This window comes from Sminthopsis crassicaudata, chromosome 1 (genome assembly GCF_048593235.1).
Source record: "Sminthopsis crassicaudata isolate SCR6 chromosome 1, ASM4859323v1, whole genome shotgun sequence".
Lineage (NCBI taxonomy): Eukaryota > Metazoa > Chordata > Mammalia > Dasyuromorphia > Dasyuridae > Sminthopsis > Sminthopsis crassicaudata.
This window is the reverse complement of record NC_133617.1, coordinates 692,576,627-692,592,190: the sequence shown is the minus strand read 5'-3', so window position 1 is coordinate 692,592,190 and position 15,564 is coordinate 692,576,627. Positions and strand designations below refer to the sequence as shown.

Sequence of the window (15,564 nt, the reverse complement as noted above, 5' to 3'; positions counted from 1 at the left end):
TCAGCATTTTTATATATTACCAACAAAGTCCAACAGCAAGAGATACAAAGAAAAATTCCATTTAAAATAACTGTTGATAATATAAAATATTTGGAAGTCTACCTGCCAAGGCAAAGTCAGGAACTATATGAACACAACTACAACTTTCCACACAAATAAAGTCAGATCTAACCAATTGGAAAAAAAATGGGTAAGTCAAGCCAATATAATAAAAATGACAATACTACCTAAATTAATCTACTTATTCAGTTCCATACCAATTAAACTCCCAAGAAATTATTTTACAGATATAGAAAAAATAATGACAAAGTTCATCTGGAAGAACAAAAGGTCAAGAATTTCAAGAGAATTAATTAAAAAATGCAAATGAAAATAGCTTAGATGTACCAGATCTACATTACAAAGCAGAGGTCATCAAAACCATTTGATACTGGCTAAGAAAAAAAGTAGTTGATCAGTGGAATAGGTTAGGATCACAGGACAAAATAGCCTATAATTATAGGACTCTAGTGTTTGACAAGCCCCCAAATCCCAGCTTTTGGGATAAAAACTCACTATTTGACAAAAACTGCTGAGAAAATTGGAAATTAGTATGGTGGACACTAGGCACTGACCCACACCTAAGACTATATACCAAGAGAAGATTGAAATGCATCCATGATTGAGACATAAAGAGTGACATTATAAGCAAATTAAAAGAACATAGGATAGTTTACCTCTCAGATCTGTGGAAGAGGAAGGAATTTGTGACCAAAGAAGAACTGGAATTTATTATTGAACCAAAAATAATTCTGATTATATTAAGTTAAAAAGTTCTTCTACAAACAAAACTAATGCAGACAAGATTAGAAGGCAGACAATAAACAGAAAATGTTTTTATATTCAAAAGTTCTGATGAAGGCACCATTTCTAAAATACATAAAGAATTGACTCAAATTTATAAGAATTCAAGCAATTCTCCAAATGATAAATGGTCAAAGGATATAAATAGACAATTTTCAGATGAAGAAATTAAAACTATTTCTACTCATATGAAAAGGTGTTCTAAATCACTATTGATCAGAGAAATGCAAGTTAAGACAACCCTGAGATATCACTACACACCTGTCAGATTGTATAAGATGGCAAGAAAAGATAATGACGAGTATTGGAGGGGATGTGGGAAAACTGGGACACTGATACATTGTTGGTAGAATTGTGAATGGATCCAACCATTCTAGAGAGCAATTTGGAACTATGCTCAAAAAGTTATCACACTGTTAATAAAAAGTTATCACCCTTTGATACTTAGCAGTGTTATTACTGGGCTTATGTCCCAAAGAGATCTTAAAGGAGGGAAAGGGACCCACATGTGTAAAAATGTTTGTGGCAGCTCTCTTTGTAGTGGTTAGAAACTGGAAAATGAAGGGATGCCCATCAGTTGGGGAATGGCTCAATAAATTATGGAATATGAATGTTACTATTGTTCTGGAAGAAATGACCAGCAGGATGATTTTAGAGAGGCCTGGAGAGACTGACATGAACTGATGCTAAGTGAAATGAGCAGAACCTGGAGATCATCATACATGGCAACAACAAGACTATACCATGATGAATTCTGACAGGCATGGCTCTTTCCAACAATGAGATGATTCAGAACAGTTCCGATGATTTTGTGATGAAGAGAGCTATCTACACCCAGAGAAAGGATGATGAGAACTGAGTTGGAATACAACATAGCATTTTCACTCTTTTTGCTATTGTTTCCTTGCATTTTATTTTCTTTCTCATTTTTCCTTTCTGATTTGATTTTTCTTGTGTAGCAAGATTATTATATAAATATATATGTATAATTTGGATTTAACATATATTTTTACCATGTTTAACATATATTGGGCTACTTGCCATTTAGGGGAGGGGTTGGGGAGTGGGGTAGAAAAATTAGAACACAAGTTTTTGCAAGGGTCAATGTTGAAAAATTATCCATGCATATGTTTTGAAAATTAAAAAGCTTTAATTAAAAAATTAAGTTGTTTGGAGGAGAACGTTGAGAGAGTTTGGCTAAATTGCCTCTAAACTGCCAACTTGGGTCTGCCCCCTACTGCAAATTATTCTTAAGCTGCAGTACTCAAAGTTGAACCAAATACCCTAGATGTGGCCTGAATACAGTAGAATGCTAATGGACTAGCACCTCAATCTTCCTGGAGACTATGTCTCTCTTAAAGCAGCCCAAGACTGAATTTGCTTTGTTTGTTGTCACATCACACTATTGACGCATATTGAACTTCATATCTCCTAACCTTTTCTCCCATCCCTATCGCCTTCAAACAGACTGCTATCTAACCATACATCCCCTCTTATACTTGTTAAGTCATTTTTGAAGATGAGACTCAGGAAAGACACAATAAACACATGTAAGAATAAACCAAAATAATCAAGACAAGTTAGTTTGGGAGGGAGGCTGCCAGCAGTTGAGGAATCAGGAAAGGTCTCATGTAGAAGGCAGAACCAAAGCTGCTTCAGGAGAGAAAGGAGAGAATTCTAGGCATGGGAAATAATAAACAAGAGCACAGAACCAGAAGACAGACCAGCATGTCTGCAAAGCAAACCCTTAAGGGCTACATCAGCTCTAGCTGTCACTTTTTATTGAGGAAGAGAAAGAAGGCATTTATTTGCCTAGATTTTACAGTGAAGGAAGGGAGTGATGGATTTAGAGGCTATAATAATTGGATGAGGTCAGGTTGTCAAATGCTTTAATGATGTATGTCAGTAACCACAGGGCACGATTTGCCTACGGCTACAGGAGAGGATAGTTTCCAAAGGTGGTCCATAAGCTCAAGTTTACCACATCATTGCTTGGAGGCACTTGCAGTGACTTTATATGATATCTTCCTATAGACCCTAGAAATGCATTTATATACATACACTTTATGCATGTATTTTATATATAAATGCATTTTAATATGTGCATGCATATGTATATATACTATATATATTATATATATATATACTGTGCACATATTTTTATACAATATATATACTGTGCGTATATATAGTATGTCTATGTTATATATACTGTGCATATATAATACATATATTATGCATGCTTCAGCTGACAATAGACATATATTTAATCATATATAGTATCAGATAAAACTGTCCCTTCTGAGGACAATTTGATAGTGGGATCATTGCTACTTGGAATATTTTGCAAAAGATTTCATGAACTACAATGAAAATTTAGTTCTATTATTCATTTTGATCAACAAATCATCATGTTTTCTGATTTATAAGTTAGTTTTCCTTAAGGAAGATCTAAAAACCTCATGAGAGGGGGAACCTTTGGAGCTGACTGGGGAAGGGTGTATCCCAAGCCAAGTTCCATCTACCAGGAATGTCTCCAGCGTTTCATGTTGCTGTTGTTTGTCCCTCATTTTCAAAGAGGTCAAAACATCATGGGGTGAATTGGATTTGAGTCAGAGTTGTACAATATTTTCTCTTTCACTGTCTCCTCTACATTCATCAAAGTCCAATGGCAAGATAAAAAGTCAAGGCAACTGGAGGTGGTCCCAGATGCATTGAATGACCTTGGTGTGTTTTGATAAAATATTTTATTTTTATTTTATTTTGTGTTTTGATTTCTGACTGTGCTCTAAGAGGTCCACAGTGCCTGGTTCAGCCACTTTCATGGTTACTGGAACAAATTGTTCTTATCTACTTATTCTTCCAGAGGAAGTTTGGGATATTTGGGATGTTTCACATGTTTGGGATGGACATCCCCCTAATTTATTGGCAGGTTTGAGGCCAGTGTTGCCCTCAATCTGGTTTAGCTCATCTGGTGGGTGGGGATTGGATAACATATGGACACCAAAGGTAGATGAGTAGCCCTGAAAAAGGTCTGGCAAGCCTTGGAATGCTAGTCCTCTTTAGACATCCCATGCAGCAGTATTTCATAAGCATTTGTCGATTGAATATCATATTCTAGTCCTCTCAGTAGTCCAACACTCTCTCCTAAACAGGAAATCTTGGAATAGAATTAATAATAGAGCAGTTGAAGACCTCTGGTCCAAAGCTATTCCCATTGAGCAGGAATAGCCTCTCAGCCAGCTGGCTTTTGACTCTGAGTAAGGGCAAAGTGAAGCAGAAGAGCTCCTTTGTTCATATCCACCCTGTCCATAGGTCCATGTGGCCAAATGTGCATAAAAGGTTAGGTTAAGATTTGATCATATGTTTTTATATATGAGAGTGTTTTCCATATAACAGCCATCCATTAAATGTTTTTTGAGTTCAGATATTGAGGAGTGGAGTGTTCTGATTTACTGAATGTGCTGCTTAATCTAGAAAACTCCATTTCATATCTCTGGATAGAGGTGTTCCCAACAATTGCTACTATTGATAAAATGGCAAAATACTTTCTATGTGTTATCTCAATGGATCCTCACAATCCTGTGAATTGGGTGCTATTTTTATCCCCATTAACAGATAAGGAAACTGAGGCTGAGGGGTTAAGTGACTTAATCAAAGTAAGCTAATAAATATTTAAGGCAAGATTTGAACAAAGATTTCCTTGATTCCAAGTCCAGTGCTCTCATTATACTCATCATCTAGCTAGCTCAAAAAGTCTGAACTGGGTCTTCTAAAGTTCTCTCTGTATGTCCACTCTCTTGGCAGCCTCATCAGTCCCAATTGTTCTAATTATTCCTTGCACATAAATGATTCCAAGATCTCCATTTCTCATTTATTTATCTCATCAGCTCTATATACCTTATCTGGTTCCTGTCACTCCCCTGAACTCTATTCTAACATCATCAACTAATGTCCAATAAAAATTGGACATCTTGAACCAGATGACTCTTGGGCATCTCAAATTCCACATGTCCAAGATATAGGTCATTATTTTTCTCCCCAAATCTATCCTTCTTAATAATTGCCCTTATTTTGTTGAGGGTACCACCATCCTTTTAGTCCCCCACATTCATTCTACTGGAATTCTTCCACTCCTTATTCTTTCTCACTTTCCATAATCAATAATTGCCAAGTTTTGTTGATTCTACCTACAAAACTTTCCTTTCATTATTCTCCCTTTACGGTTACCTCTGCTTCAGATCCTCATTATATCTTGCCTGGACAATTATCTTCTAATCATTCTCCCAATTCTTCCTTCTCCAACCCATCCTCCATAATTGATATTCCTAAGTAATTCCTCTGTTATTCTCTTGCCCAACAAGCTTTAGTGACTCATTTTTTTTTGTCCTTTTACATATATCTTCCATCCCATCCCATCCCCTCCCATTTTCTCCTACATATTGCCTCCACAATTTTCTTTGTCTTTCTCTAATCTTCAGTCTTTCCCTGTTGCCTTTTACATGCACCTGAGTCTCCTCTCAAAAGCATTTACTAGCCATCCACTTAAGCTATCATCCTTTACATCTTCTCATTCACTTCTAAATCGTTTGCAATTGAACTTTCCATCTTATTGATCACAACTGCTCTCTTCAAAGTTATCAATGATCTCCTAGTAACCAATTTGAAGAATCCTTATTCTTTCCCATCTCTCTGTTGACCACTCTCTTTTCTCAGACTGCCTCTTTTTTCTGGGCTTTCACTACTCATCCTTGGCTCTCCTCTGATAATTTCCTGGCTAGTTCATCCAAATCATGTCCTTTAACTGAATATAAACTCCAAGAGTCAGTCCTGAGCCCCTTTATCTTCTTTCTCTATACTTTCTCATTATATGCCATGAGTTAAATTCTTATTTCTATGCAGATGACCCCCAACTCTATATATCAAGCCCTGTTCCAACTGTCTATTTGACATTCCACATTGGATGTCCTATAGATGTCTCAAACATAATATGTTCAGAACAGAATTTATTACCTTTTCTCCAGAACCCATCCCTCTTCCCAATTCCCTTCTTTCTTTTGTACATATGTGGCATATTATTGTTGTTGTTGTTCAAGCATGTCCAACTTTTCATGATCCCATTTGGGTGTTCATGGCAAAGACACTGGAATAATTTGCCACTTACTTTTCTAGATGAGGAAACTGAGGTAAATAGGGTTAAAGGATTTGCCCAGGGTCACACAGCTGATAAGTGTCTGAGACTGGATTTGAACTCAGGTCTTCCTGACTCCAGTTCCAGCACTGCTATCCGCTAACAGTTCATATGGTACATACTATATGTGGAATATACAGGCATGTCATTTCCTTCAATAGAATATAAGCTCCTTGATGTCCAGGACTGTTCATTTTTTGTCTTAGTATCCCTAGGGTTTAGCACAGTGTCCAGCATATAGTAGGTACTTAATAAATGCTTGTCAATTGCTTGACCTCTGAAGAAATAAGTTTTTTAAAAGCTCTTTTACAGTCTGTCTCCGATCAGTCTGTCTAGACTTATCTTACCCTCCTTCCCATATTCATTCCCCATTCCATACTTGTTCTTCATACATGACATTGTATTTCTTACCTCCATTCCTTTACAGAAGCTTTTCTCCAGGAAAGGAATATTACAAAAAATATTCCTTTGTCTTTCAGAATCCTTGGATCCCTTCAAAACTTAACTCAAAAATCCTCTCCTAAATGAAGCCTTTCTTGATACCCTTAGTTGTCAGGGTTCTCTGCCCCATTTGTATTTCTATGCTTACAGACACATTGTTTCCCCTAAGCTCTTTAGAGGCCAGGGAATATTTCATTCTTGTCTTTGTAAAGCATCTAGCACGGCTCCTGATATATATAAATAGAGAAGAGGGAAGGGATCTGGAATTCCATTAACATAGAGAAGTCTTGGATTAAGAAATTCCTCCTTCCAGTGTAGGTGGGCACCTTCTCTCTAATTTGAAGTTTTAGAGTTATCTGGAACCCCAGGAGGTTATGTAATTTGTCCATAGTTATTCAGATAGTATGTGTCAGAGATGGAGCTTCAATCTGGGTCTTCCTGGCTCTGAAGCAAGCCACCATGTTGCTTCTCTCCTGACAAGTAAAAAGGGTTTAATAAATGCTTACTGGATTGATTGGAGAAGGAGTGGAAATTAGTGACAGGGACACACATTTCTTCCTTGTTGCTCCTAAAATGATTAGATGTCTTGTGGTCCTGATCACAGAGACCTTAAGAAGATAGAAGTGGAAGAGAAAAATGATGAAGATGAATGAAAAGAGAGAGAGAGAGAGAGAGAGAGAGAGAGAGAGAGAGAGAGAGAGAGAGAGAGAGAGAGAGAGAGGAGAGGGAGAGAGAGAGAGAGAGAGAGAGGAGAGAGAGAGAGAGAGAGAGAGAGAGAGAGAAAGATTGAAGAGGAGAAAAAGTAGATGACAAAGAAGGAGAGGAAAAGGAAGGAACAAAAAGGAGAGGGAAAGGGAAAAAAGGATACTTCTCTCCCTTTCTTCTAAGTGAATTGAGCACTAGTTCATCAGCTAGTAATGGGATATTTCTGTCTGATTCATCTATGAGGAGGTCTCATATAGAACTAGCTTTCTTTTAAAAAGAATTCAGCACAATCTCCTCAATTAAGTTTGAAGATTGACCAGTAGGATTAAGAGGTTGGCAATCTAAGAAGCAAGAGTGGTGAGTTTTCTTTTTTAACTTTTATTGATATCTTTTATTTTTAATTACCTTTTTTCTTATATTTAATTTTTTATTATAAACTTAATCAGCAACAAATACAAACATTTCAGTATATACAAAGCAAGAAAAGGGATTGCATGAGAAGTTATGAATTTCTGCTTAGAGTTGTGGGTTAGGTTTTTTTTTTTGTGTGTGTGTGTGTTTTTTTTTTTACAGTATAGTAATAACAACAGTTTAAGTAATGACAAAATTGCTGTGTTCCCTTCTGTACTTCTTTTTTTTATATATATTTTAATCCGTTCTTGACACTTTTATTTTTTTATTTCTAACACTATCATCACCTTCTTTTCCAAAATATCTTTCTCACCTAGTAAATCATCCTTTGAAACAAAGAATAAAAAAAGATAAGAGAAAAAAAATTAGTTCAGCGAAACTAACCAACGCATCAACAGTTTAATAATTATGCAATCATCCACACCCACTTCCCATGTCTTCAAAGAAAGGAGGACATTGCATTTTTTCATCTCTTTTCAGACTAACTTGATAATTATAACTACATAACATTCAAGGTTTTTTTTTTTAGCTCTTTCCATTTCCAATTTTGAAATAATTGTCTATATTTTTTCATTCTGCTTTTTACACTATTCATTAGTTCATATAAATCTTCCCATGCTTTTCTGAATTTTTCATGTTTTTTGTTCCCTACAATGCAGTGATACCACATTACATCCACACTGTTTGTTTAGTTATTTTCTAACAAATGGGTTTCTACTTTATAACTACAAGTATTATGAGTATTATAATGTATTTGGGACATTTATATCTAACTTTCTTGAGAAATTATGCCTAACAGTCAGATATCAGAACCATTTTACTCATTCCTTTTAGCATAATTCCAAATTGCTTTCCAGAAGGCTTTTTTCATTTCAGAGGTCCAACCGGCTGTTATAATTTGTACGTGATTCTAAACACATTCATTCCTTCTGTGACTCGGTATCATTTGAGGTTAGTAGATCAATAAACCTCACATACTAAGCAAAGCCCACTCCTTATAGAGCGGTAGAATATCCACTGCAGAAGATAGTCATGTAATCATTTAACCATCACCAGAGGTCATATTTATAGGATTTAGAGCTGGAAGGAAACTCTGAAATCTTTTAATTCAATTCCATCATTTAATAGATGAGGTGATGAGAATAGATGAGAAAGATAAGGTGATTTTAACTAGTCCAAGATCATCCAACGAGTATGTAGAATAGCTGGGATTCTAACCTAGGTTTTCTATTTTAGAATCAGATGCTCAATCAAAAGTCTCTTATCTTTATAGAACATTTTCACATCCATTATTTATACCATAGCTACAACAAGTACCGGCATCCACCTATTTCATATAAAGAAACTAAGGTCCAACATGATTTGCCTAAGTTTGTAGAGCCAGCATGCAACAGATTTGAAGCTGGTTCTTTAAACTTTGATGTAGCTATGGAGCACCAGGCCTGGAGTCAGAAAAATCTCATCTTCCTGAGTTCAAATTCTGCCCCGGACACTTCCTAGCTGTGGAACCCAGGCAAGTCTCTTAACTCTGTTTGCCTCAGTTTCCTCATCTGTAAAATGAACTGGGGAAGGAAATGGCAAAGCCCTCTAGTCTTTGCCAAGAAAACTCCAAAAAGAGTCACAAAAAATCAGAACGAATAAAAAATGACTGTGCAACAACTTTAAACTCCATATCCAAATGAAACAAACAATAAAAGCAATGAAATATCCATTGTGCATACAGAGGATTGTGTTACATTGAAGGAAAGGTTGGGCATATGGGAATATGGCATGGTACCTTGCCATATAATGTGGTGGACAATATGGAACAAATGCAGGATCTAAAGCAAGGTTAGACTCCAAGTTTTCTGAGGTCCCTTCCAACTTTAGCATTCTATGATTCTCAGAATAAAATACAAATATAAACTGAAGAAGCTGGGGAAAGGTTCAGAAGCACCAGAAAGGGAATGAGTATTTATTAAATACCTACTATGTGCCAGGTACTATGCTAGATCCTTACAACAACTTTATGAATAGATGATATCATGATTCCCATTGTACAGTCAAGGGAACTGAGGTGGACAGAAGTTAAGTGATTTGCCCTGCTAATAAGAATTTAAAGACAAATTTGGACTCAGAACTTCCTGAATCCATGACCAGCTCTCGAACTACTCCATCACCTCCTTGCACAGTCAGTGTCAGTGTCCCCAAGGGCAATTTTTGCACATGACCCTAAATTTTCTGCTCTGATTGTCTTCATGGCATCTCCTAGGGTGTTGAAAAATATGTTTGTTAAATCAGTGCCTTTTCTGCTCCCACACATCATGCCACAGAGGTGCTTTATGGAGCAAATAAAGGAGGATTCTTGGGTAGGGAAGTTTAAATATAGACCATAATAGAGAGTTATCCTAAATGTTTTAAATGTAGCTTCTGAAAATAAACTATTTCAATTTGATTTTCCAGACTTTCACATAAAGAAATTGTGATCCTTATCATTTTAATTTACAGGAATATGCCAGAAGGAAAAAAAACTGAGAAAATAAAATCAGACTCCATATCACAGGCAAAACTTAAACCATTCATTAATATGCTACTAATTAGACAATTAGCGAGGGGGTGCAGTGGAATATAAGGCCTGGATCTTCCAGGGTTCAAATCTAGCCTCAGATATTTACTGGGCAAGTCACTTAACCCTGTTTGCCTCTTCATCAGTAAAGTGACCTGGAGAGGAAAATGGCCAACCATTCCAGTTTCTTAGCTAAGAAAATCCCAAAATGGGGTCACAAAGAATTGGAGTGACTGAAATAACTGAACAAATCAACAAGACAATTAGATTCTGTTCACCTTATTTTCCTAAGATACTTAACAAGATAGAACTAAAAGCTGGGACTGGGGGAGAAGCAAATAACCCCATCATTCTGCATCAGGAGACTTTGACGACTAAGATCTATACAACCAGTGAACTGCCAACCAAGAGCTAGGCTACGGTGAGCTGTTCAGCTTGTAAGTGTTTGGGGCAATCATCACTTCTTTGAGTTTCGGTTTCCTCATTTGTAAAAATGGCAAGGTTAGATAAAATGACTTTAGACTTTTTAGTTCCCAACCTATGAATTTATAATTCTATGCTCCATATCACAGACTTTCAAAAATAAAACATTTCTACTTGGGAACTTAAACTGCTTCCATGTCAATTAGTAGACTCATGTTAAGAATTTGTTCTATTTTCGGAAAAGCGTGGCCTTTCTGTGGCCTTTGAATTCCAGGATCATTTTTCTGTGTCTTCACTTAGGAGGTTTCTCTCAGTCAGGGAGTAGCTTTGAAGGCTTATGTTGAAGCTAAGCCATTAGCAGAGATACCACGGGCCTGAGGAGGGAGAATACAAAAAAGTGAGGAAGAAACATTCTTTACTAGGGCACAATTGTCATTGTTTGTCCTTCATTCTCAAAGAGCATGGTGACGTGAAGGAGATGGCATCATGACATGCAAATGAGTTGGATTTAAAGGAGGGAGGCTGTGGAAGGTCACCTGCCTCAGTTTCCCCTCCAGAGCCATCTCGGTCCAGTGGCCAGATCTAGATCAGGATGACTGGAGATGGTCCTGATGCAGTGGGAGACCTTGGTCTTTTTGAAGCTAAAGTCTTCCATAGTAGAATTAAACAATAGGGGGGCAGCTAAGTGGCGCAGTGGATAGAGCACCAGCCCTGAATTCAGGAGGACCGGAGTTCAAATCTGGTCTCAGACACTTAACACTTCCTAGCTGTGTGACCCTGGGCAAGTCACTTAACCCCAGCCTCAGGAAAAAAAAAAATTAAACAATAGTCATTTATACCATTGTCAATCTAAAGAACTGGCAAGAAGGAGAGAGTAAGGCAAGATCAGGAGTGGATGCCCTGACATTGTGCTCCTCATAACCTCAGATGTAGCCCTTTGAGTAAGCATGAAAAGAAAAAGAAAAGTCATTATACATTACATTGGAGATGGCATTTAATGTCTTAAAGATACATTCCCTTTCATATCTAACATTTTGATTTGAATGTCAGAGTCGTGTAAGTGGAAAAAGTGATGAATTTGAAGTCAGAGCTGGACTTGGCTACTGACTACCTGTCTAATCTTCATTTCTCTGGGACTCAGTTTCCTCATCTGCAAAACGAGAGAGTTGTATTCTATGACTTCTAAACTCCCTTCCAACTGTAGATCAACGAAGCTACAACCTGGATTTGAATCCTGCCTTTGCTTCTCAGGTGAGTAAAATGATGGTGGATGCTTTTGTTCACATGGATTGTTTGATGGATTTCACTATATCATTTTAGGGACAGAAATCTCCTTCCTTCTCATGATGAAAACTGAGGAAATCACACAGGAACTCCAGAGTGTCCAGTAAGATTTTAGCATCTTCCAGTGGACAGAGGGTCCCTAGCTTAGAGAGGATAACATGCTTTGTATTTGTGCTGCTTGGGTACCATACTTAACAATACACAGAGGATAGTAGAAGGAAGTTCTGAAGGTGATACAGATAAGAAAGGCAGAGTTGGTATTACCATATGAAATCTGGAAGAAAAAAAAGCTGCTCGTGGAAGATTCAGCTTTCTTTGCATATGGAAGTTTTCATGTTGGTTGATAACTCGGGTTCATAATAATAAATGATTTTTTAAAAAAGAATGTATCTAATTACAAATGTGTGCCATGAATCTAGAAGACTACTGTAGGTAGTTTGTCTCGTTAAATGAAGGGGGAAAAAATCTGGGTCTCCTCACTGAGTGCATGTTCTAATGGCTGAGTCCTAGAATGTGCCATAACGGGTTGATGTATGAGTTAATTGAGGAAGAAGTCATTTCGAGAGAAGCGTGACAGAATGTGAATTGTATTGTATTAATTCTCTCTCAGGGTGTGGGTAGAGTGCTAGCAACACAATTAAGAGTAAATTAATAAAACATCCTTAATGCTGAGATGTCTTAATGTGATTAAAGCGCTTTTAATCACAGTTCAGGGCAACATAAGCCATGTATTCTGCGCTGGTGAGCTCATCCACCACCAAGCCTCTCCTTGCGGCCCCAAACCCAATCAGATCCCTGTAGGGTATCCCTCCCCATCTCCACCCCCTGGCCCCTTCTGTACAGGTGCTGCCATTCAGCATCCCCAGCAGCCAGGACCATCCTCCTGATGCTGGCTGTCAGTCCGGTGCTGGCCTTTGCTGTGGAGTTAGACACAGCTGGGCACTCCCATCCAAAATGCAGGCCCTTTCAGAACGTGCTGCCTCTCTTACAGGCCTCTGAACTCTATATCAGGGACACGTAGGGGACAAAGGTCTCGTGGGGAGCAGACGGATGCTGCCCCCATTTGGTAACACAAACTGGGCTTCTGCCAGGGTACCTCCAAGACTGGCCTGAAGCTGCCCACAATCATTCCCTGGGGCTAGGAGGCCTGTTTAGTGCATGGGACCTGAACATGAACAGATTCAAAAAGGAATTTTGGAAGAAACCTTAATAACATTTTTTAGAAATTTGTACAGATTTACCAAGCTTATTTATATGGGGTAAAGGCTGGTGGTAGCAAAGGAGACTGTTTGGATGGATTTTAAATTAAATTTTGTTATTTTTGTAACTAACTGTGTCCAGGATAATTGAATAATTGTACAGGATTTAGTCCAGGATAATAGGACAATTCAATTAATGTTTATTAAGACTATACTCTGTGCAGGGCACTATGCTAGCCATTGTGCAAGTCACAAAATTGAATGAAGTACAGGCCTCATTTTTGAGGAATCCACAGTCTCATAGAGAAATTTGACAATGATATAAATAATTAGGGTACGAAATAGCATGGGATAAATCAGGGACAGCAAATTGTGGCCTCTGGGCCAGATGTGGCAGGCTGATTCTTATATGGGTTGTAGTTTGCTGACCCCTATTAAGTGCAAAGAAGAGGTGAAAACCAGTGTGATGGGGAGGGAGGGATCTCTTGGGATGGGGTGCCGGGCTGGAGATCAGAAGTAGTGATTTTGCGTGGGGGGCTGGCCTTTCAGCTGAGCTTAATTTTGACTTTTTGTATTATTTTATAATGAAGACATTCCCTATATCTCATCATCTTCCTAGACTATAAGCTCCATGACTGCATCATGCTCTGAACAGAGTAATACTAGGCAGAGATCAGGTGTTTTGAACCAGTCTTGATCTAGACCAATCCCCTGGGGGTTTAAATCTTGATATTAGAAAGAAACAGAAACTCAAAGATCATGCGACAGTTAACAAAAGATTTCCTTAGCCATAGCAGAGGAAGGCTGTTCAAGAGGGACAGAGATCAAGGACAACCCGGGGGGATTTAGCAATCTACATCTGTTTCTTGCCCATAGTGTTCCACCATCCAAGCATCAGAGAGTTCCTGAAGCTCTTCATTCAGAAGATCAGGACATTACAATGAGAATCTGGGCCTTTAGTCTCCCAAGTCAATTCAGTCTTGAGAATGATTCCCATAGCTTCTAAGGATGAGCAAGCCTAGGGCTGAGGCAAGGGGGTTAGAGAAGCTTTTCAGATTTACCATTAACTGACTTCAGGTTGTTACTGGTCAGTTCTGACTTTAGGGAAGCAAGAAGTCTGGCAAAGACAGTGTACAAAAGCAAGGAGAGAAAGATAGCAAAAACAAGACAAAAGCAAATACATACACACACACACACACACACACACACACACACACACACACACACACACACACACACATATATATGGCCCTGTTCTTGACTTCAGAGTGCTCCTTCTCCTTCTCTTTCTATCCCTCCTCTCTCACTATCCTGCTCCCCCATTAGAATATTGTTAGGATTACAAGGTGAGAACTCAGGTTGTCTGGGCAATTCTCTAGCTCAGAATTCACACCTTTAGTTCTGGCCTTTAGGGGTTGTTTACACCTTTGAACTTCTGAGGAGGAGTTTACACAACCTTTAAAAGGAGCAAGTTCATTGGTTGAAGTATTTTTTCACAAGCCCCGTTGAGTTCTCACTACAATCTCTGCTAGGATAAAAGAGGAGGGCAGGAGGGCAAGGAGTTAGTCGAGTTGGGACGGCAGGTTGGAAGGAGAGTAGTCTGGATTGGTGAAGGACAAGAGCTGGAGGAGATTCAGAGCTCTCAAGAAACCTGATCACAGAGGAGAAGATTTTACAGAAAAGAAATCTCCTTCCAGAGAAGGATTCCAATTGAGAGACGACAAGAACTTTACAATTTTGTGTCCAATGTGGGGCAAGGACTTTTGCTTATCCTGACAAGGACTGATTCTGAGCCCTTCAGAGGAGTTTGCCCGGACCTTCACAATTTGGGGCCCAAACAGGGACCGACACCCTACCTCCACTGAAGTCCTTCAGTGACCAGGAGTTTAGGTGAGTATTCTAATAGACAAATTAGGAACTTACCTCGTTAAGGGCTAAACCAGCAATCTCTTATAGTTGAAATGGGGCAGATGTTAGCTAAAGACATTCCCTCGACCTCAGCTGACTCAGCCCCAGCCTCAGCTCCAGCCTCACCCAGGAGTGGTACTATAGAGAGTATAATTAAGATAATTGAGGAGCAGAGTTTACTTGTAACCTGGGTACAAATTGCTAAACTCTTAGGCGCATTAAAATGCACGTCCCCTTGATTCTTAGAAAAAGAAAAACTAAATGTAAATAACTGGAAGCTAGTGGGACTTCAATTGAAAGAATTTCACACAAAAAAATGGGCCTCGTTAAATTTCCACAGAGATATTTTATATATACAACATAATTCAATTAGCCTCAAACTATTGAGCAAGTTGTAGGAGAAGGAAAAGTTTTAAAAATGAACAGAGGAGGAAGTGTGAGGAAAAAAAGAAAGATCAAGATCTTGCCCAAGGGCAAGGGGATTTAAATGAGGAATTAGGGTGTGATGACTCTGATTCTCTTGAAGAAGCTTCAGCCCTGCCTAGAGAGCAGATTATTATTTTTTGGGGGGGTGGGGATCTTAAGTAATCTTTTTTTTTTATTAATTTTTATAA

At 38.3% G+C, this 15,564-nt stretch overlaps 1 long non-coding RNA gene across 2 annotated transcripts in view; it reads left to right on the top strand.

The window, feature by feature from the left end:
• LOC141551705 (uncharacterized) overlaps positions 1-13,492 on the top strand; it is a 57,902-nt gene extending 44,410 nt beyond the window's left edge. Inside the window, exon 4 of one of the 2 annotated variants that reach the window (XR_012484936.1) lies at positions 11,701-13,492. This is a non-coding gene — a long non-coding RNA (uncharacterized LOC141551705). Of the gene's footprint in view, positions 1-11,609 lie in introns of both variants that reach the window. The other variant, XR_012484935.1, reaches the window with a different exon arrangement.
• The last annotated feature ends 2,072 nt before the right edge of the window (positions 13,493-15,564 follow it).